Source organism: Solanum lycopersicum, chromosome 7 (assembly GCF_036512215.1).
Source record: "Solanum lycopersicum chromosome 7, SLM_r2.1".
NCBI lineage: Eukaryota > Viridiplantae > Streptophyta > Magnoliopsida > Solanales > Solanaceae > Solanum > Solanum lycopersicum.
Window position 1 is genome coordinate 32,735,315 of NC_090806.1, and position 21,866 is coordinate 32,757,180.

At 34.9% G+C, this 21,866-nt stretch overlaps 1 long non-coding RNA gene across 1 annotated transcript; it reads right to left on the reverse strand.

Moving 5' to 3' along the window:
• Positions 1–8,346: 8,346 nt before the first annotated feature.
• Positions 8,347–15,147, reverse strand: LOC104648234 (uncharacterized). Its single transcript, XR_011210663.1, has 3 exons — positions 14,995–15,147; positions 12,913–14,531; positions 8,347–8,624 (listed from the first exon to the last, which is right to left on the reverse strand). It is a non-coding gene; the product is annotated as an uncharacterized lncRNA (long non-coding RNA).
• Positions 15,148–21,866: the final 6,719 nt, after the last annotated feature.

A 21,866-nucleotide genomic window follows, 5' to 3' on the forward strand; every position in this document is an offset into this window, starting at 1 on the left:
TTCTCTCTCTTTTTTTGAGCTTATCAATTTCTCTCTCTTACTTTCTTCCTAATCAAATTCCCGGATTTTTCTTTGTTTTCCTACTCTTCTTTTCAATTTCTCTCTCTTACATTCTTGCAAATCAATTCCACATATTTTTTTTGTTCAATTCAATATATTAATATTTTCTATTATTCTTATTTAATTTCGTTGCAAGATTTGATTTGAAGATTAATATTGATTTGAGTATTATTTTTTCAAATTCATTATTTATTTACTCATTGATTTTAGTGTTTTTTAAAAAAAAAATTGTTTTGTTGTTGTTCTTAAAACATGTTTTACGGTTTGAGACTACATAATTCTCTCTTCAATATATGTTTTCAAGAGAGTTACCAGAGGTATTGGACAAAATAATCGAAGTTCTTTCGATTTTTCATCATTTAATTTTTTCACTCAAGAATTAAACAACAATGTAGGTTCCGCTTCTAAATCTAAGGAGTATATACGACAGGAAAAAATGTTTGAATCCGTCGATGTGCAAAATCCCACACAAATTCATAACCATGAAGTTGAAGAAGATCAATTGTTGGAGAAGAGGTTTTTTTTTGCATGTTCTGTGTCTTGCATATTCAGTTTAATTTGTTTAGTAATTTTTAAGATTAAAAAAATCATGTTACAATGCGTTTGGAAGTGTATATGGAATTTTTATTAGGTTATAGTTAGTATTTTTTTTTTTGAATTTCTTATATTTATTGTATTTTGTGTTCTATTTTTTGTGTGTGTGTTAGTTATGTCAATGTAACATATATGAGTTTGATTGTGTGTATTTCATAGTTTTAATGTTTTTTGTATTCATAGATTTGGAAGTGTATATTGAATTTTGTTGTTGTTTTAGTCAGTATGTATTTTTTTATTTTTTTATTTTTATTGTATTTTGTATCTATAGATTTGAAATTGTATTTCATATATTTTAATTTATTTTGTATTCTGTTTTTTTATAGTTATGTCAATGTACCACACTTAGTATTTATTTTTATATTTCATAGTTTTATTATTTTTTGTATTCATAAATTTGGAAATATATATTGAATTTTGATATTGTTTTAGTCAGTATGTATTTTTACAATTAATAGTTGTATTCATTCAAAAATTATGTTGCATTGTTTCTGAATTGACATTTTTTTCTAATTTGTATTTATTCTAAAGGTATGTCAACTAATTATATATTTTATTCTGATTGTCCCATTTTCGTCTATCACAAGAGTATCATGGTTTATTTAATTGAGTTAGACATGGTAGATTTTGATGTCATCCTTGGTATGAACTAGTTTCATATATGTTATGCCTCGGTTGATTGTAAAACTTGAGTTGTCAATGTTGAAGTTTCTAAATGTGTCAATCTTAGAGTGGAAAAGTAGTTCAGTAGTGCCTAAGGGTCATTTTACTTAGTACCTTAAGTCAAGAAAGTTAGTTTTTAAGGGGTGTGTCTATTACTTAGTCCGTGTTAACGACTCTAGTTTTGAGATACCTCATATTCAGCTAGTTTCAGTAGTAAAAGAATTTCCAAAAGTCTAGGAGATCTTCGTGGAGTTCTTCTTGAGAGAAAAATAGACTTCGGTATAGACATTCTTCTAGATACTTGTCCTATATCTATTCCTCCATACAGAACGACACTAGTAGAGTTGAGATTAAAGAACAATTGAAAGATCTTCTTGTAAGGGTTTTATTCCACCAAGTGTCTCAACTAGGGGCGCGCTTGTCTTGTTTTTTTAGGAAGGAGAATGGTTCTTTAAGCATGTTTATATATTACCATCACTTGAACAAGGTTACCATCAAGAATAAGTATCCTCTCCCGAGAATTGATGATCTTTTCGATCAAGCTTTAGGGTGCTAATTATTTCTCTAAGATAGATCTCATACCAGGTAATCATTATTTAAGAATATGGGAATGTGACATTATAAATATAACTTTCAAGACCTATTATGATCACTATGAGTTCCTTGTTATGTCCTTTGGTTTGACCAATGGGTCTGCATTATTCATGGATCTTATAAATAAAGTATTCAAGCATTATTTCAATATGTTAGTTATTGTGTTTATTGATGACATACTAATTTATTTGAGGAATGAGGAAGATCATGGTAGCTATATCATAACAGTTCTCTTGACTCTAAATGATAAAGAGTTGTATATCAAGTTCTCTAAGTGTGAGTTTTGGCTTGGGTATGTGGCATTCTCTAGAGGGAATTAAAGTTGATAGTCAAAAAATAGAGGTAGTGTAGAATTGGCCTAGACCCACATCTCCAAATCATATTGGGAGTTTCTTGGGTTTGGTTAGCTATTATATATGGTTCATAGAGAGTTCTCGTGTATTTCATCCTGTTAGACCAAGTTGACTCAGAAAACAGTGAAGTTTTAATGGCCTGAAGCTTGTGAGAAAAGCTTTAAGGAATTGAAAAAGGGGTTGACTACTGCCAGTGTTGACCTTACCAGAAGGTACTCAAGGTTTTGTCATATATTGTGATGCGTCTAGAGTTGGTTTGAGTTGTATGTTCTAGCAAGGGTATAGCTTATGCCTCCAGAAAGTTGAAAGTTCATGAGAAGAACTACCCAACCCATGATCTAGAGTTTCCTATCATAGTATTTGCCTTGAAAATATGGTGTCATTGTCTTTATGTGTTCATGTGAATGTGTTCACTGATCACAAGTGTCTTCAGTATGTGTTTACTCAGAAGGAGATTAATATTAAACAAATGGGGTGGTTAGAATTACTCAAGGATTATGATATGAATATTCTTTATCACCCACGTAAGGCTAATGTTGTTGATGATTCCTTGAGCAGGTCATCTATGGGTAGTACTTCCTATTTTGAGGACGATAAGAAAGAACTAACAAATGATGTGCACACTTGTACGCTTAGGAGTTCGCCTAATGAATTCCACAAAAGGAGGAGTAGTGGTGATGGATAATCATTAGTGTTATAAGTGAAAGATAAGCAAAACCAAGACCCTATTTTGCTTGAATCGAAGGCAAATGTTCATAAGCAAAAAGTATTGGCTTTTGAACAATGGGAGATGGTGTATTGAGGTATCACGGTAGGTTGTGTATACCAAGGGTGGATGAACTCCGAGATAGGATCATGGAGGAAGCTCATAGATCCAATTATTCCATTCATCTGGGTTCCACAAAGACAAATCGTGATTTGAAAAAGTGTATTGGTGGAGTTGTATGAAGAAACGCATTGCAAAGTTTGTTGCTATGTGTCAGAATTACCAACAAGTTAAAGTAGAGCACCAAAGGCTCTGTGGTTTGGCTCAAAATATAGATATTACAAAATGGAAGTTGGAGATGATTAATATGGACTTCATCACAGGTTTACTAAGGTCTCGTAGGCAGCATGATTCGATTTGGGTGATTGTCGATAGAACGATAAAATCAACCCACTTTTTGCCGGCAAAGACTACCCATTCAGCAGAGGACTATGTCAAGTTGTAAATTTAAGAGGTGGTTAGACTTCATAGGGTGCTAGTTTCGATCATTTTAGACAGAGGTGTGCAATTTACTGTACAGTTTTTGAAGTCATTCTAAAAAGGCTTGGGTTCAAAGGTGAACTTAAGTACTGTCTTTCATCCTCAGTCAAATGGTCAAGCAGAGCGCACTATTCAGACCTTAAAGGATATATTGAGGGCTTGTGTGATTGATTTCAAAGGTAATTGGGATGATCACCTACCTCTTATTAAATTAGCTTACAACACTAGTTATCACTCTAGCATCCAAAATGGCTCCTTATGAAGCTCTTTATGGGAGAAGATGCATATATCCTATTAGATTGTTTGAAGTTGGTCAAGCTGGAAATATATATGAGAAGATAAGAATAGATTGTTTGTGTGGGTATGTGTGCGCGCGCATGTGTGTCTGCGTGCGTGAGTGGGTGCCCGCGTGCGTGGGTGCGTGCGTGTGTATGTGCATAATGCTACTCCATTGATAAGATGATGATGATGCTCTATCGATAGGATCATTATGTTGATGCTCCATTGATAGGATGATGACGATAATGATTGGATGATGATGCTACTCCATCGATAGAATAATGCTACTTCATTCATAGGATTATGACGATGCTCCATCGATAGGATCATCATGTTGATGTTCCATTGATAAGTTGATGATTATAATGATAGGATGATGACTCTACTCCATCGATGGGATAATGATACTCCATTAATAGGATGACGATGTTGCTCTATCCATAGGATGATAATTTTGATACTTTATCGATAGGATAATGAATCTTCATTGATAGGATGACGATAATGATAGGATAATGATGTTGCTCCATTGATATGATGATGATGATGATACATTGGTAGGATAATGATAATGATCCATGGATATGATAATGTTGATCCATTGGTAGGATAATGATAATGATCAATTAATAGGATAATTTTGATCCATTGGCAGGATAATGACAATAAAGATCCGTCGATGGGAAGATATTGATCCATTGATAGAATGATGTTGATGATCCATTGCTAAGATAATGTTGATCCATTAGTAGGATAATGATAATGAAAATCCATCGATAGGATGATATTGATTCATTGATAGAATAATGATAATGATCCATTGGTAGGATAATGCTAATGAATATCCGTCGGTGGGATGATATTGATCCATCGATAGGATGATGATAATGATCCATTATTTGGACAATGTTGATCCATTGTTAGGATTATGATGATAATAAATATCCTTCGGTAGGTTGACGACTGAGATGATGATGACAATCCATCGCTAAGGTGATAATGGTGATGATAAAGATTCATTGGTAGGATGAACATGACTTATTGATAGGATGATGTCTATCGATACCGAGTGAAGATGATGCATCACCGAGCAACATAGGTGATCTTGTAGGTATCTTCTGAGTGACAGTATCGTCTCAATCGACAATACAAATAAAAATGACCCTCAGAGTAGTGGTATGATCTCATTCAAAAATACGATATAAATAACACTCTAAATAGTAATATTATCATGTATGATAATATGGTGTAGATAACGCCCTCCGGGTATCTTTAGTTGATAGAAAACAGTAAAATGTCGTTCATCTGGATTTTCATCTGTTCCATATCTTAACAGAGTCGCACATGCATTATGGACCTCGCCTTGTTAGGAATAGAATGGGATAATGTTATTTATATTCTCAAATCCTTGATATACGCAACATAAAATATTTCCTGCATCCACAGATTAATTGTCAATTTTGGAGAGCTCTTCGCTCTTTTGACTCCCCCTCATTAATTGAATGGAGGAATATGTTGATTTTGAGATAAACTTATAAACGTGCATCCATAGAAAAATTGTTTATTTAGAAATAAACTGTTATGTGTCGATCTCTTTGGTTTTCTGCTCCTTGTCTTCCTATCTCCAATTGATTTCTCCAATCTGTCGCCTCTTGATGGATAAGACAAAATATTTTTATGTAAACATAATTGAAACAGGGGAAAAGTTTTTAAAGAAAATAGATTTTCAAAAAGCAAATATTTGGAAAAGGTCACGGTCAAGTGTCATGTCACATCAAGCTTACTAAACGTCTTTGAGGTTGATGTCTCAAGGTCTATCTGATTACTTTTTGAGGAAGCATTCAACATTGCTCTAAATTGTCGATGAACTCTGTCAAAATTTTGAGGTCATCCTCAAAATTTCTGTCCAGTTAACTATCATGGTTTATCTTTAACTGTTTGTGAGAAAATTACATTATTTGTGAGAGTTTCCTAAAGATTTGTCCCAGTTGCGAATTCCAGTGGGATCTTCTTCTTGAGAATTTCTTTGTCCCTCTCAACCATTCTGTCCCAATTTTCTATTATAAAGAAAAAATTAGAGATCTTACACAAGATATGACCGAACCCTTGTGGCGCATACGTATCCCGTTGAGATAAGAATCAGGATAAACATAGTTTCCCATCTCGAGGATCTATCTCATTCTTGAGAATTCAGGTCAACATAATTCATAAACAAAGAAACATTAAGAGGGATAAAAGGGGTGACCGAGGCCAACATAGGCCACCTACGTATCTCATTCTTGAGAATTCAGGTTAGACGTAGTTCATTACAAATGGATAAATTCTAAGCTTAACTATTACAAATGAATAAAAGAGATTACAAGGAAATGATAGAAATCAAGCTTTCCAACATGATGTCTTTCGACAACATTTGAGTAAATTGATGACTTGTGAGACCTAATGTTCATGCTCAACCTTATAATATCATCAAATAAATGTATTGATGTGATTGCTAAGCGAACCGATGAGATCTCTCTCGTGTGCTATTGTCAGATAGGCACCAATTTAATTTCTTTGATGCATTCATCATTTTCTTGATTCATTATTCCAATCTCTTCTGAATTCGACTCTTTGTGACTTTTGAACTGTCTGAATTCATCAACCACTGTTTGGGTACAATGATCTTCTTACTGTAGTCCTCAAACTCGTCTGCATCTACCCCATTTCGTTCATTCAACTTGTGATATGACATGATATTGATAGATTTAAAAATATTTTCACTGAAATCATAGGGAGATACCGTTAGATAGCAAATATAAATCAAGGAAACCAAATTTTCAATAAAGGAGGTTTTCATTTGAAATGAGAAAATAAGAACTTTGTCAATAAGTCATTTTCCTTTCTCTTTTTTTTTCAAAATATTAGAAGGAATTTAAAACATAGTGTGGCGAAAATAGAGTAAAGGAGGGTCTCGAGCCTCATTGAAACACCACCAATTTTGAAAATAACATATAAAATTGTCAATGTCTACCAAGACGAGCTAGGAATCAAGAGCGAACTGGATGTCCAGTTGAGCATTTGCTCCTTTGACTCGCTGTCTAGTATGACTGGTGTGTCAATCATCTTTTTCAAGCACAATTTCACCTTCTTTGATCAATTTTTTGATTCCTTCCCTACACCAATTTGCATTGGAAAAGATTGATATTAGTGAGGCAATGATTTTTGAAAAGCATGATCAATATTCTGCTTGTTCTGACCCTCCTTCGGTACTATATCAAAAGCTTGATGAGGTACTTTGATCCCAAATTCATAATTCTCTTCTATGGTTGGAGCGGATACAACTTTCTCAAGCTTTTCGAGGTTGTCTGAGATTATAACTTTCTCGACGTACAAATCTTCTTCAACTTTAATCACATTACTGGTCACCCCTCCATGATTAGGCATGAGGTTACTATTGACATTAGGAGTGACAGTGTGAAGAGTGATGACTTTTTGATCTATTAGGTCTTGAATTTTATGTTTCAAGTTGATGCAATCCTCAGTATTATGTCCAGCGCCTCCTGAATGGTAAGCAGAATGAAGATCGGATCTATAAAACTTAGAGTTGACATTGATGATTTTTGGATCAATTGTCTGTATCAGTCCAGCTGATTTCAATCTCTCAAAAAGTTGTGTTCGACTCTCAACCAAAGGAGTAAAGACTTTAGAAGGTATCTTCTCAAGATTTAGACGAGGAGGAAAGTGTGAAGGTACTTGACGGTAGTTTGGAAGATTTTGGTGAGTTGGCACTTGGGTTTGAAAATTTGAATATTACGGAGCTCGGTAGCTAGGAAGGGTACTTTGGTAGTATGGTGGTGGATATTTGTAACTTGGTTGGATATTTGAACAATTAACTGATGGAGCTTGATAATATGGATGGGTATTTGGTAATGTGAAGGTGGGGAAATGTCTGAACATTGTTCGTATTTTGGTTTTGAGGAAGATGGAAGGTTTGAAAGTTGGTATTTTGAGGAGGAGGTGGTGGCGTGATGGGGATTGGGAGTACTTAAGTCAATGGTTGGAGGATTTTGAACGGGGTTAGAAGGTAGGTTCTGAACCTGTTCAGCGCTGCTTGGAGGAGGAAAGTGGAGTGGAGGTCTTCCATCTCTTCGAGGGTTGAAGGAAGAAACTGGATTAGACAAATCTTGCATTCTTTGCACTTCGACCCTCATTTTGGCAATCTGTTGCATTAACTACATAATCAATTCATTTTGATCAGCAGCGGTGGGTTGAGCCACAATAACATCATTCGGGACAATCTTATCATGTTATCACTCATTACTGCCTATTCTTTTTGCTAACTTTAATATGGGAAGAAATCTTTGGAGACCTTAGATCTTGTGAAATAAGAATGATCAGCAAACCTATCAACACAGATCGATTCTAAATACCTGACAAACGAAAAAAACAAATGTCACGATCCAAATTGGGTCACGACTGGCACCCACACTTACCCTCCTATGTGAGCGAACCAACCAATCTAAACCTTAACATTTCAATATAATATCAACAGAAAGTAATGCGGAAGACTTAAACTCATTAATAAAAACCAATTCAATAACTTCTAAAAACTCAACAACTATTATTATCCCCAAAATCTGGAAGTCATCATCACAAGAACATCTACTTCAAATTACTAAATCTAAGAGTAGCTAAGAAGCTAAAATACATAAACAACTAGTCCATGCCGGAACTTCAAGGCATCAAGACATGAAGGGGAGGATCCAGTCCAAGCTAGAAGCATTAGCTCACCCTGATATCCGGAGTAATGAAGACTGGCTAGAGTTGCGGTTGAGTTGAAGACGACGGTACGTTTGCTGCACTCCACAATTTACAAAGAAAACAAATACAAGTAGGGGTCAGTACAAACACAAGTACTGAGTAGGTATCATCGGCCAACTCAAAATAGAAAACAGTATATATCAGATAACATCATAAAATCAACTAATATCCTTAGCATGCAGCATTTACAATTACCATAACCCTTGGTTACAACACCAAGCACATCAATGAGGACTCACGCCTCCTCATCATACTCATTTGGGAATTAGGTTCATTAGATTGAGTATATTAACGTCTTTCAAGATTCATTATTTTTTATTCCTCTCGTGTCGGTACGTGACACTCCACTCCTCATATACTATCCTGGTGTCGGAACGTAACACTCCGATCCTCATTCTATCCTGGTGTCGGAACCTGACACCCGATCCATATTCTATCCTGGTACCGAAACGTGGCACCCGATCCATATACTATCCTGGTGTCGGAACGTGACACTCCGATCCTCATTCTATTCTGGTGTCGAAATGTGACACCCGATCCATATTCTATCCTGGTACCGGAACGTGGCACCCGATCCATATACTATCCTGGTGTCGGAACGTGACACTCCGATCCTCACATACTATCCTGGTACCGAAACGTGACACCCGATCCCCTAATCTCACTACTTTCATTCATCCAGCCTTCTTTTACACTAAGGCATCATCATTAACAAAGTAGATTAGGGTTTCTCAAGATTTAGGATTCAATAGCCTCATCATGTTTATTTTATCACAATTACATAATCACATTCATGCAAGCATACAATTAAGCATATAGAAGGGTTTACAATACTACCCATACATATCATTCGCTATTAAGAGTTTACTACGAATAGTATAAAAATCATAACCTACCTCCACCGAAGATTAGTGATCAAGCAAGCAAATTCCCCAAAGCTTTGTGTTTTCCTCTTCTCGATCGTTTCTCCCTCTTTTTCTGTTCTTTTCTTTTTCTTATTCAAACCCTCTTTCTTTTACCCTAATTAGCATATAATTAAGTATAAAAGATGGTGAATTAACCCATTAATTAATTCAAGATTATCTCTTTTAACCCCCAAGTAATTTAGACTTATTAACATTAACCCACTAACTTTATAATTAAAGCAGGAATAGTCAAAAACGTCCCTTAAAACATTAAAGAAATCCGACTCAGCCAGGGATTACGCAGCCTGTGACAGACCGTCGTGCCTGCGACGGTCCGTCCTGCTGGGTCGTCGCAGAGTTCAGAGACTAAATCTCTGAGGAAGATGTGTGACGGTCCGTCGTGCCCACGACGGTCCGTCCTGCCATTCCATTACGAAGTTCAGAGAGTCGATTTCAGTACCCAAATTTCAGAATTCTAAGTGTTTTGGAACGAGACCCCCTCGATGGTCCGTCGTGCCCATGACGGTTCGTCGTGGGTTCCGTCGTCTCAGCCTGTTTTTCCAGAAATAAAATCTGTTGCTCAAAACGACTAAACAGGTCGTTACAACAAAAGACAAATGTGTTAATGTCTAAAGGTGATAAATAGTACAAGATATCACACATAGTTGTAAACACACACGGGTTGCTTTATTCAGTGATAAATTGACCCACCAATATTGAGACATGTTTAAATAAACAGGAATTTATCTACTTGACTTTAAAATTAGTGAATCAAATATGTAACTCTAATTTCTTTGGTAGAGCTAAAATTTCTCAAAAAATGGAGACCGAGCCTTGAAAGGCTGCCTACGTATCTTAAGAGGGAAAATTCATGTCCTACGTAGTTCAACACTTCTTTTTGACATGAAAGGAAAAATCCACCTTTTTGTGAGATGGGAGAGTAAGGATTTGAAAATGAAGTTCAAATTTTGTTAGGAAACTAAAGACTCGAATTATATTTGGACGCACGTTTGATAATAACTTGATATTTGTGCTTAGAGGTTCTAAAAATGATTTGAAGAAAAGTAAACTAGAATATCTCCAAATATAGCAACATAATAACACAAACAGTTTTAACACTTTAGCAAATACTGCACAACCTAAACAAATATGTGACATTTTTGTGCCAAGGATAGGCCTACCGATTTGAATGATGTGTACATCATTTGATACATTCCATTGCTCCAAAAACCAAATTTTATACAAACTTTATAAGTAAACCGAATGGGGATACATAGTAGGAAAATAGTTTACAAATAATTAATCTCACGTAGGGGTATAATCTTAAACTAAGTTTCCATATAAGGTCCTTCAATCTTGACTTCTTATCTCTCAATGCCGATGCCTTTGGATGGACTAGTAATTTATAAATCTCTTTCTTCGACTAGAATAAGCCATAATCTACTCCTAACCCCAAGGCACAATGACATTTTAGATGACGTATTCATCCTTTAAAGTTTAACAAACAAATATGATTGTCTGTTTAGGCCATGGGCCATTTTGGACTAAGGTAGTATTTCTAATGGGCCAAACATGCCTTGGGTGTTGAGTCATCTTATGCTAATTCTTAGATTTGGATTTGATTTTGCTTTACTCTAGGTTGACTAGAATTTGTTTAGAAATAAACGGTTACGCGAGTCGAACAAATAACGGGGTGAAGACTAATTAGCGACATTGGGTGACCACAAGCCAACTATTCTTTTATCACTTCCAAAGATTTAGACTTGTGTTTTTTCTGAAGGACAGTCGTGGTAAGTCACGTAACCGCCTTTTTTTCTAATGCAATCTATTTGCCGTTTGGCATAGTCAATGCCATGAGATGCAACATTCATAATACATTAAATAAGACGAATGAACAACTAAACACATGGCCAAACAAGTTAATTTTAAGGTTAGAATTATTACAGTCGCTAGTAGAGTCATTATTCTATTTACATCCCCTATCTTATTAAAATAGGGCGAAACGTCGTGGTGACTAGAAAAAATGTCAATAAGCTTAAATTTAAAGAATTTAAGGGATAAGTGAATTTTAAAAGAGTCTCCACCTATTTTTTGAAAAAAAACTAGGAAACCAGTTAAGTGATCTACAAAACCATTAGATTATAGCTAAGGGTTCAAGTTATTCCGAAGAAAAGATGTTTGACGCCCTTCAAAATACACAATTGTGGATCCCGATTGAATTCTTTTTTTCAAATAGAGAAAATAAAACTATAAACAAGTATAATAGGCATGCAATATACACAAATAATAAAATAAAAATATAATAAAAACGGCCTAAGTTTTCCTACCGCCAATAATATACAAAATAATAAATAAAATTACAATTCGAATAGCTTCTATGGAAAGCAACTCGATGTACCTCTAAAGGCACTTAGTAAAAGAGTTAGTACTAAATAAATATAAATAGAAAATGAATAACTCACATAATAACTTAAAAATAAAAACCCGTCTTATTAACATGGGGAACCTTAGAAATCGACGATAATTTCTTCATCGTCCATTTTAACAAACAAAATAAATGAACTTAAAATAAATTTTCGTCTTTTAATCATTGAGGAGGCCATCAAAACCGACATAATAATTTTCTCATTAACCATATTTAATTTATTTCTCAAACAGAATTATAATAACTTAACAATAATGAAATAAATAATACGTAAATAATTAACTGATGACAAACAGCAAAACAATAATAATAACCAAATATAACAACATAACTGGATTTTAAACTAATATTAATAGAACTTATTGAAGCATTTTAGAAAACATAAGCCAAATAAATAAAAAAATAAATTATCAACAACAACTAAATAAAAACAAAAAGAATGAAGCATCAATTAATAAATAAAGCCAACCACCTATTAAATCAATTAAAACACGATAGAGAAGATGAATAACAATTAAGGATCTTGGCAAAAGTAACAAATCAAAATAAATAATAAATAAGATTGTAAAAATTATATTCCAAAGCAATCAACGAAGAAAACTATACAAACTTTATATAAATACTCATTAAAAGATTACTAGAAAAAGTTAAAATAATAATAAAAAAAATAACTTAAAATTAGTAACTATAAATAAGTAATTGACTATAACAAAATAACCAATAGGCAAAAACAAGCAACAACAAAAATAATAGAATATTGGAACAGTAGCTTGAAATTTACTTTTTCAACAGGTTGTTATGAGAAATATATTTAAATAATAGCAAATAAGAGGATAAAAAAAATCTAGAAAAATTATATGACAACACCTATGACAATAAGTGGTCAAATAGATATCAATAACAAAAAAATAAAGTGCAGATAACTCCTTCAACGGAGAATTAACTAGAAAACAAGTCCGAAAGAGGCAATGAAGAGAAAAGAAAAAGGCTTACCCATTTTAAATGATGTTTGGCCGAAGTCTAATCTTTCCGGTGAAATCTCACTTCAATGGAGTATTAGGACTGGATGTGGTCATTTTTATTCTTCGCTGGAGCTTGTAGCTGGTTGTCGTTGATCCTTAGAACTTCTAGTTGTTGCCGTTGTTTGTTCACAAACTCGCTGATTGTAGTTCACCTGTCAAAAAAACGTTAAGGGGAAGAGGGAAAGAGGTCTAGTGTTATTTAGCTCCGGTACATCGGAGCTTTGAGCTCCTCGCCGGAGCTACTGGTTGCATCGAATACGAAAACATTGGGTTTTAGAGGTGGTTGTTGTCGTTTCTCCGTTCGTCGGAAATGGTGGTGGTTCTGATTCGCATGGAATTGAGGGTTGCCATTGTTTGTAGCGGGTGAGAGGGGAAAATGGGACGATGGGAGCTCGGAGTTCACCATTAATGGAATAACTCGAGTAAAGCTTAAAGGGTGAGCAGAGGTGGTGATTTAAGAGGAGATCTGGTGGGTTTTTAGTTCTATTTTCCTGATGATTTCGGAGTGTGTTTGGCTGGATTGGGTTGTATTCTGGTGGCTGTTTGGTTGTTATTTGGTTGTTGTTTGGAGGGAAACGGAGAGACAATGACGGAGTTTGTTTGTGATGAGCTGCTGGTTGGTTTGGGAGGTCGTTTATGAGGGTTTTGGAGTTGATTCCGGTTGGATTTTGTCGGAAAAAAAAAAGGAGAAAATGATGGGGTTTTGGGTTGCCGGATTTCGGGGTGGTGGCAGTCTAAATTTTTTTGACTGGTGAAATTATTTTGTGGATAAAAATTTGAAAATATCCTAAAATAAATTCAACACGCTATTTTTGACTTAATAAAATCCTAAATAGAAATTGTTATACAATGGGCCTAGGCCATTGACTCAAGATTGAGGTCCAAAAATTGTTAGTCGATGAAATATTTGTGTATAAAATCTTATGCATATTTCAATAAGTTTCTATATTATATAAAATTTCAAAATATATATTAACAAATGTAACAAATAAAATAAATATTAAAAAAGTATTGAACGTAATTGATGACATGTGGAAATGCAATTTTATAATTAACTGATAGAAAATCCTAAATTTTAATAAATAAAGATAGTTATCGATAAACTTATTCATAATTAAATGTAAAAATCCATTTTGAACTATTAAATAAATAAAGTTTAAAAGTTACGAATTTTGAAAATGTTAGGCCAAAATTGAATGTCAACAATTCCCTTTTTGAAGTATCTTGAAGTCTTCGTTAACATTAATTCACAATATAGGTCATAGGAGTTTAACCCCTCATATAACAAGTTCATAACTAATTGTTTTAGGATGAGAAAGTTCTTTCATCACAACCCAACATCATGTGAGAACATTACATCATAGTATAATCCTAAGATGCACATAGGAATTACCTTTAACCCCTCAACTATCATCATCTCACAACCATCATAGTCATAGCATGATCATCCACTCATAACTTCATTATTCATACTTCAATTAACAAACATTACCAAAGATAGTCAACTATACCACAACAAGTTCATGACTTTGAATGTCTTTCGAATGGCCTCCATGAAACCCATTCAAGACTTCATCCCAAACCAATAACCTATCAAATCAATTATCATCATCGTATGATAGTCAATTATACAAGAACATACTCAATTACATCTCCTCTAATCATGAATCAACATAATTCAAGAGTTAGAGTTAAGAGAAGAGGAAAAATCATGGGTACTTAAAGAATTAGATTAAAACCCAAACAATACATGATATAAGGCAGTCCATGAAGTAATAATACAATGAACACCAATATAACAATTGATATACTCATCACATTCAAGCAATTCACAAAACAGGTTCCAAGATTTATGGAATATGGGGAAGATCATGGGTCCAATGGAATTTCAACTAAAAAATAACAATTATCCATCAATATACACTTACACAACCCTTAGTAATCCTAATTTATCATAATTAATCCACAATTTAGATTTTAAAAGAAGACCCATGTGTAGAGAAAAACCTTGATTTTTGGGGGAAAGAAATACCAAGAGTGAAAAAATTCATACCATAATGAAAACTTTAGCCATGAATTTGAGTATAAAACTTCGAGAATTGGTCTTCTTATTCAAGCTTCAATGCTCTTCAATGGAGGTTGGGTAGAGAGAGAAATGAGAGTAATTAGGATTTCAATTTGGAGATTTGATTTGGGTGGATAAAAGTGATGTAAAATTACTTAAAATAAATATACACACATCCCTAAAATACCCAAAACACCCCTCACTTAGTTGGGCCTTTTCCTAAAGTCAAACTTGACTTTTAAACGACGCGACAAAATCTGGGACATGGTTGCGCGTCGCGGAGGCACTACCAAATCTTGTTTTTGGAATTTAATTTAAGGCAAAGAGATTTGTGACAAGACCGCGTCACAAGGAAACTTTTTGGTTTTTGAGTGTAAGGCCCGCGACATGCAAGCACCTCCAAAAAGAGGTTGTTTCCTCGCTGCCTTGGCAGCCTCTTTGCCAACGCTAGGCGCTCATAAGGACCCCTAGGATGGTCCTTGGTGGGGGGGAGGTCTCAACTAGATGTTTTGATCCCTAAAATATTATTTTACCTATTTAAAGTACTTTTAGAAGTTTTACCCTTCATACGACACCCCCAAACCTTCACAAGACCTAAGGACGTCTACTAATTCAATTTCACTAGTTACGGACGACATGGTCGTTTCTTGATGTTTTAGATCTAAAACTTCTAAACAAATTTAACTACATTATTTTAGTTCTAGAGCACCATTTTCAATTATTATTTAATAGGTGAGACTCTATCCTTGGTCATTGAATTTCCGAGGTATAATAGTGAGCTACATGAAATCCGATGTCATATAACTCTACACTGAAAGAAGGTATCCTACTTGCCTAAGGTAGAACTAAATATATAGATATAAGGTGGATACACTAGCTAATACATATGTGTGTGCATAATTATGGGATATGAAGATCGCTTCTACAAACCCGACCTATTGTATTAATGGGAGAGTTTCCATCTCATGAGGGCATATGGTGAAGGCTCGATTTATTGTATCAACGGGAAGCCTCTACCACATTTTCCATGTTTGTTCGGTGCTAAGAATTATTACCCAAACTATACATAATCAATCTTGAATCGCATTTAAATATACTAATGAGTACTTTTGCCCTTCCTTCAATACAACTCATAATATAGCTCTCGACCTTAGAATCATCATATACATGTGAGTAATTCTTTCACATGGCATTCATAGTATTTTTTTCATGAAAGTAGACATTCAATCAACACAACATCATTAACATTATATTAGATATTCATACATAATCATCTGTAAGTAGGTAAGGGAGATTAATCTTTTAACATTATCACAAATCACACAATAGTCATAGTGTTTTGCTTTCTAAGTGAATCATAAGTTCATACATAACTTGCATCACAATGTACAACCCTAGAAATTTAAACCTTATAGGGTCATGAATCAACTCTTACAATTAAACCTAAAATTACTACACTAGGCATGAATAAAATAAGATTAATTAACAAAACTATCATAGACACAATTCATAGTATTCGTCTTGAATCAATAAACCCATCATAATTCATGAAATAGGGGTCTGGAGGAAGCACATGGGTATATGTGGAGTTTTACAATTAAAATCACCATTAAACATCAAATCATTCATAATATAATGCAATTAACATAATGAAATCATTTTCAATAAGAACATGATGCTTCAATATGTGTATCTTTTATATTTTATGATCAACGACACTAACCTATAATTTGAGTGTCTACGGATCGAAGCTAGTAATGTAACCCAACCAAGGGTTGGTTCGTGTCCCAAGGGAATGGTAGTGAAAGTAGTAGTTACTTCGAATTCCAATATAAATAGTGATAGCTCAAGATATTTTCGCGTTAAACAAAAATTAAATTCAATTTGTGACACCGAAGTGTCAAATATCAAGAAAAGAGTTTTTGTCACAAGTAGTAGAATAGCAAAAAAAAAGAGGAGAAAATAAGTATGATAGAGAGTTCTTGGAGTGTGACTGCAATATACGTTGACACAAACTAATGGATACATGCTTTTGATATGAAAATTCGCAAGACAATGGTGACTAGGCTAAGCTTTAGGTGAAAATAAGTTCTCTCTAGGGCAACTTACCCCATATCAAATGGGTTCCTCTCGGACACCCACTCATCTAAACTAACCTGCCTATGCCTTACCCATACCCTGAATATTCGATAGAGGGTGATTTGATATGGGACTAGGGCTCACCCTGTCGGGCTGAACCTCATGTCAACCCATTCCTTAGATCATCACTCTAGTGGTCTTAGTTTCGTGATCTCCCTCTTGGGAAAGCTGAAAACACATTGGGGATTTGTATTTGCAACTACAAATCCATTAAACTAAATCAAAACGACTAGATAAAATCACCATTAAATGCATCTAATATTATCAGCAAGCAAGACCCAACATTGTTATCAACACGTATTTTCTAAATCACGCCCCAAGAATGGGGGGTTCTAGCCACATATCAAGAAATAATCAAATATACTTAAAATGATAAGGAAATCAAGCGGGCATAAGATATTAAACCTTAAAATAACAAAGGAAGGTAAATAGAGAAGACCCACTTTCAAGATTCGAAGAACTTCTTTCTTCAAGCTTCCTCAAAACCCTCTCTAAACTTGAGAGAAAACTTAAGAACAAAGTTTCTAAAATTAAATATTAAGTGTTTATTGTTTTAATCTCTAAAATTCTCCTCTATAAATAATAAAAGAGTTCAATATTTGTAGGCTTCAGATTTAATGCTGGTGGATCCATTGGCATCTTTAATCGTGAATTGTCGAGTGATTTGGCGAAATGCCCTTTCTCTGGTTTGTCACCGTATGTATGCTCTTTAACGTTGGGCGGAATGACTCTGCTTTGCGAAACTATTTGGCGAAGTGACAACTGCTTCTTTTTATCGCCTTTTGATCCACTTCCTTTAGGGATCACTTGCTATAACAAAAGGCGGAAATTTTCTATACGGCGTATCGCCAAGTGTTCTTGGCAATGCACACTTAAATCTTCAGCTCTTTCCTTCCGTTTAGCACCTAAGTATCCATGCTCCTAGAAAATCCCCAAATACCTGAAACTTAGAAGTTTTTATTAGATATTGAGATAAAATACACAATCTAGGACACTATTTGCATTAAAATAAGACCCTAGATGAGTCTAATTTGAGGACTCATCAACACCCCAAACTTAAAATTTTGTTTGTCCTCAAGTAAAACTTAAGTTCAGTAGTTCAAATAGAATGTCTCAAATAGTGCTACACAAGACTTAATCATGAATGAACACAAGAAGAATCAAACTACTCATGCATTAACTCAATTGTATACTCAAAGATTCCACTGTGACACACAATTATAAAAGACTCTTGAGCTCACAATACTTTCTACTAATGCAAGTTCAAGCTCAAAAATATTATCTACATGCCCTCACATAAAGAATGATTCCATATTCACACACGTAGATTTATCAACTTAGGATCAAGAATATGATACAATGCTCACACTCACAAAGAGGAACACAATGCATGTTTTCACTCATAGCTTTGCCCTTATTTTCTAATTGACCTTCGGTTCGATCACTCAAGGTCAAAAAGGTATTTTTAAGGCTTGTAACGGGGCTAAGTGCAAAGGTGTGTTCATTTGGGGTCAGTGACTTTTCTCCAATGAGATGTGATTTCCTTAAGTTATCCCCTATCTTGCTTTCTTAATCCTTAGTCAATTGTTTCTATGTCATCTTTTATTTCCTTTCATGGATTGCTTTGAAACCCGACTTCTTTTCATTTTGTGCTTTTATTTCACGACTTTTTTTTCTTTTTATTTTTCCTTTTATTTTTTTCTCTTTCTTTTTCTTGTTTTATGGAGGGCTTCCAGTTCTTTGCAATACCATGGGTTTGCGAGACTTCTCTTGCACTTAAAAATTGCCTAAATCATGTCAATAGGATACCTTTCGAAATCAATTAGACTAAATGGGCAATTCCAGGTTCATTTATGGCAAGGTTCAAGGTAAGCATATCAAACAAGGCAGTGACACTTAAGTCAAACAAGATGACACACTTTTGCTAGTGTGCAATATTCATTGCAAAAGAATTAATTCGATAATTTAATAATCACAACGAGATGCAAAGAGATCACATACTTCCTATGTAACTTTATTCGTTCTCGTTGTATCCGCACATTCATGTTTGTTCGATCGAGAGCACTTTTCAAGACATCAGTTTAAATTTGTATAAGAACATCCACTTTCCACACAAAAGGTGGCAAAATTTTCAAAAATGAAAATTTTTCAGAAGTGTCAAGATTATTATTATGGAATTAGAACCCCAATAGAGAGCCATAATCTCTAACATTCATGATAGAAAATTTTAAAGCACAATTTAAACAGACAACCCAAACATTTATCATAAAACATAATATTCAACACAACAAAACAAGGTGGGCCTCACCCCCACCACAAATAACACCATTTGTCCTCAAATGTAAATAATGAAAATATCCAAAATTCTAAGCAGGATAAACAAAAAGGGACAAGTGAAAAGGAGATCATGTTTATGCACCTTCTTTATCCATCAGGGTATGAGCGCTCGAAGTGTCTTCCCAAAATAACACAACTGCTCCTGAAGTGTTACTACTTTGAATGTAACACCCCGTAGCCAAAACAGACCAAAAATTAGTTTTTTAGAAAAATCTGCAGGTTCTACCAACAGTGGCATCGACAGACCGTAGCCTAAACCATGGTCCGTCCTGCACAACCGTCGATAGAATCAGAAACTCCCAAAAATTTCAACCTAGAAAAATCGGTTAAGTCTTGGAGACAGACGAACTTACGGTCCGTAGGTCAAATGACGGTCCGTAGTCCGTGACTATCTATCAAAACTCCCTTCAACCACTCTATGACACGAGCTATGGATGACCAGCATGGTTCGTAGGTGGACTTACAGTCCGTAGGTGGAAAATTTGCAGTCAATTAAAGGGAAATGCAGTTGGGTCAAATTAAAATGATCATAACTCTTCGCACAAAATGAATTAGGTCTCCCATGACCTACCCACAGATAGATAATTGAATTATATTTCCATAGCCACCAACCTTGCTAAAATTAGACCTGCGATTAAATAGTTATGCCCATTTTAGTAAAGGCATGTCGAACAGGCCCTCACGACGGACCCAACGACGGGGCGTCGGGCGCACGACGAACCGTCAGTCCAAGCCGTCGTCAGGCCCAATAACAACCTTTCCAGAGGTCTTTTTGACCTTTTCCACTCTGTTTAAACCCCTAAATTACGTCATTTTGACCCTAAATCATCATATTTTTGTCAGTTTAAGCCTAGAAACATAATTAAAACATATCCAAGTCAAATTATTAAATCAAAATTTTGAAAATTAGAAGCAAGAGAGGAGAAAAAAGCTCAAGAACCCAGTTCAAGAATGCCACAAGCTCTAGCTGTTCCAGCCCCAAAACTTAAGTATTTTTCCGTAGATTTCATCACCAGGTATGTGGGATTTCACTAGTGGGTTCCTTTCACCCATTAGGTCCCTAGTTTTCAGTCAGATTCTTGATTCTCTTGTCATGATTAACCTAGGGTTCCTAGAACTTTGATAGAACTTTATAAATTTATTAGTTTTATGTTCCAAATCAGATTATCATGTTATTTCTCTGATTATCGCACGAATTTCAGAACCCTACTTTTGTATTTCTTTAGTTCTTGAATTACACATGCTAGGTCATATATGTCAAACACTTCAGATATACATGCCTCAGATATAAATGCACAATTACCAGATTAATTGTTGCATTCTCAGTTTGCATGTTCAGTTTTGAGCTATCCAGTATTTACAGAAATTCAGATATAATCAGTTAATTTATAAAATTCATTGGGAGTTGCATAATACCGAGTTGGACTAGGGTTCAACTTACCCAATTAGTCCCAAAACTACTAGCCAAGTAGGTTGTAAGCCCCCTCTATGGGCAATCAGTTTAGTGATCACGCCAGCATGCCTTTATACCTCAGCAGGGTATATTGGGTCCTCTCGATGGGGCTTATACATCGGACTCCACATTTAGCTCATGTGGTTTTATTATCGGTTATTAGTAGCTCCCACAGTTCAGTTAGACTCTTAACATTGACCATTTATCAGTATATTCAGTATTCAATTTCAGCATGTTATAAATTGGTCATTGCATCCAGTTAGCTTAGAAATCAGCACATCACGTTCAGATTATTATACTTGTTTTTGTGCTTGTTTAGTTATGTTTTATTTCAGATTTACTCTATCCTACATGCTCAGTACCTTTCAAGTATTGACGCATACGTGCTCTACATCTTCTTGTGATGTAGGTTCAGGTTCTCAGTATCCAGATCACGCATAGATCGATTTCCCGATCTCCAGTTCAGCAGATACAGTGGTGAGTCCTCATTCTCCGAGGACAACAGTCATGAGTTTCATTTCAGTCTTTAGTCATTTAGTTTCAGTTTTTGCTAGATTTAGCTGGGGCTTATCCCATTATTTATAGTCTAGTTTGGAGGCTATTTTCAGACATAGTTAGATTTAGCTTAGTATTGAGTTAATATTTCTTTTGTATTAAACTCATTGTTTTAAAATATCTCAGTTATAGAATATCCCCATCTTTTCATTATAAGTATGATTTAGCTTCCGCAACAGTTTATTATCTTTAGTATGCTCATGATCATGCTAGCAGGGTTAGCTTGGGATCACTTGTGGTTCTAGGTTCTGTGTCCGCGTCTCAAGGGTAGCTCGGGGCGTGACAGTTTCACCACTATCTTAAGTTGTCCTGGCCTCAGCAGCGATGTTAGCTGCAATCATCCTGTGTACCTCATGACCTGCCCTGAAGGCATGTA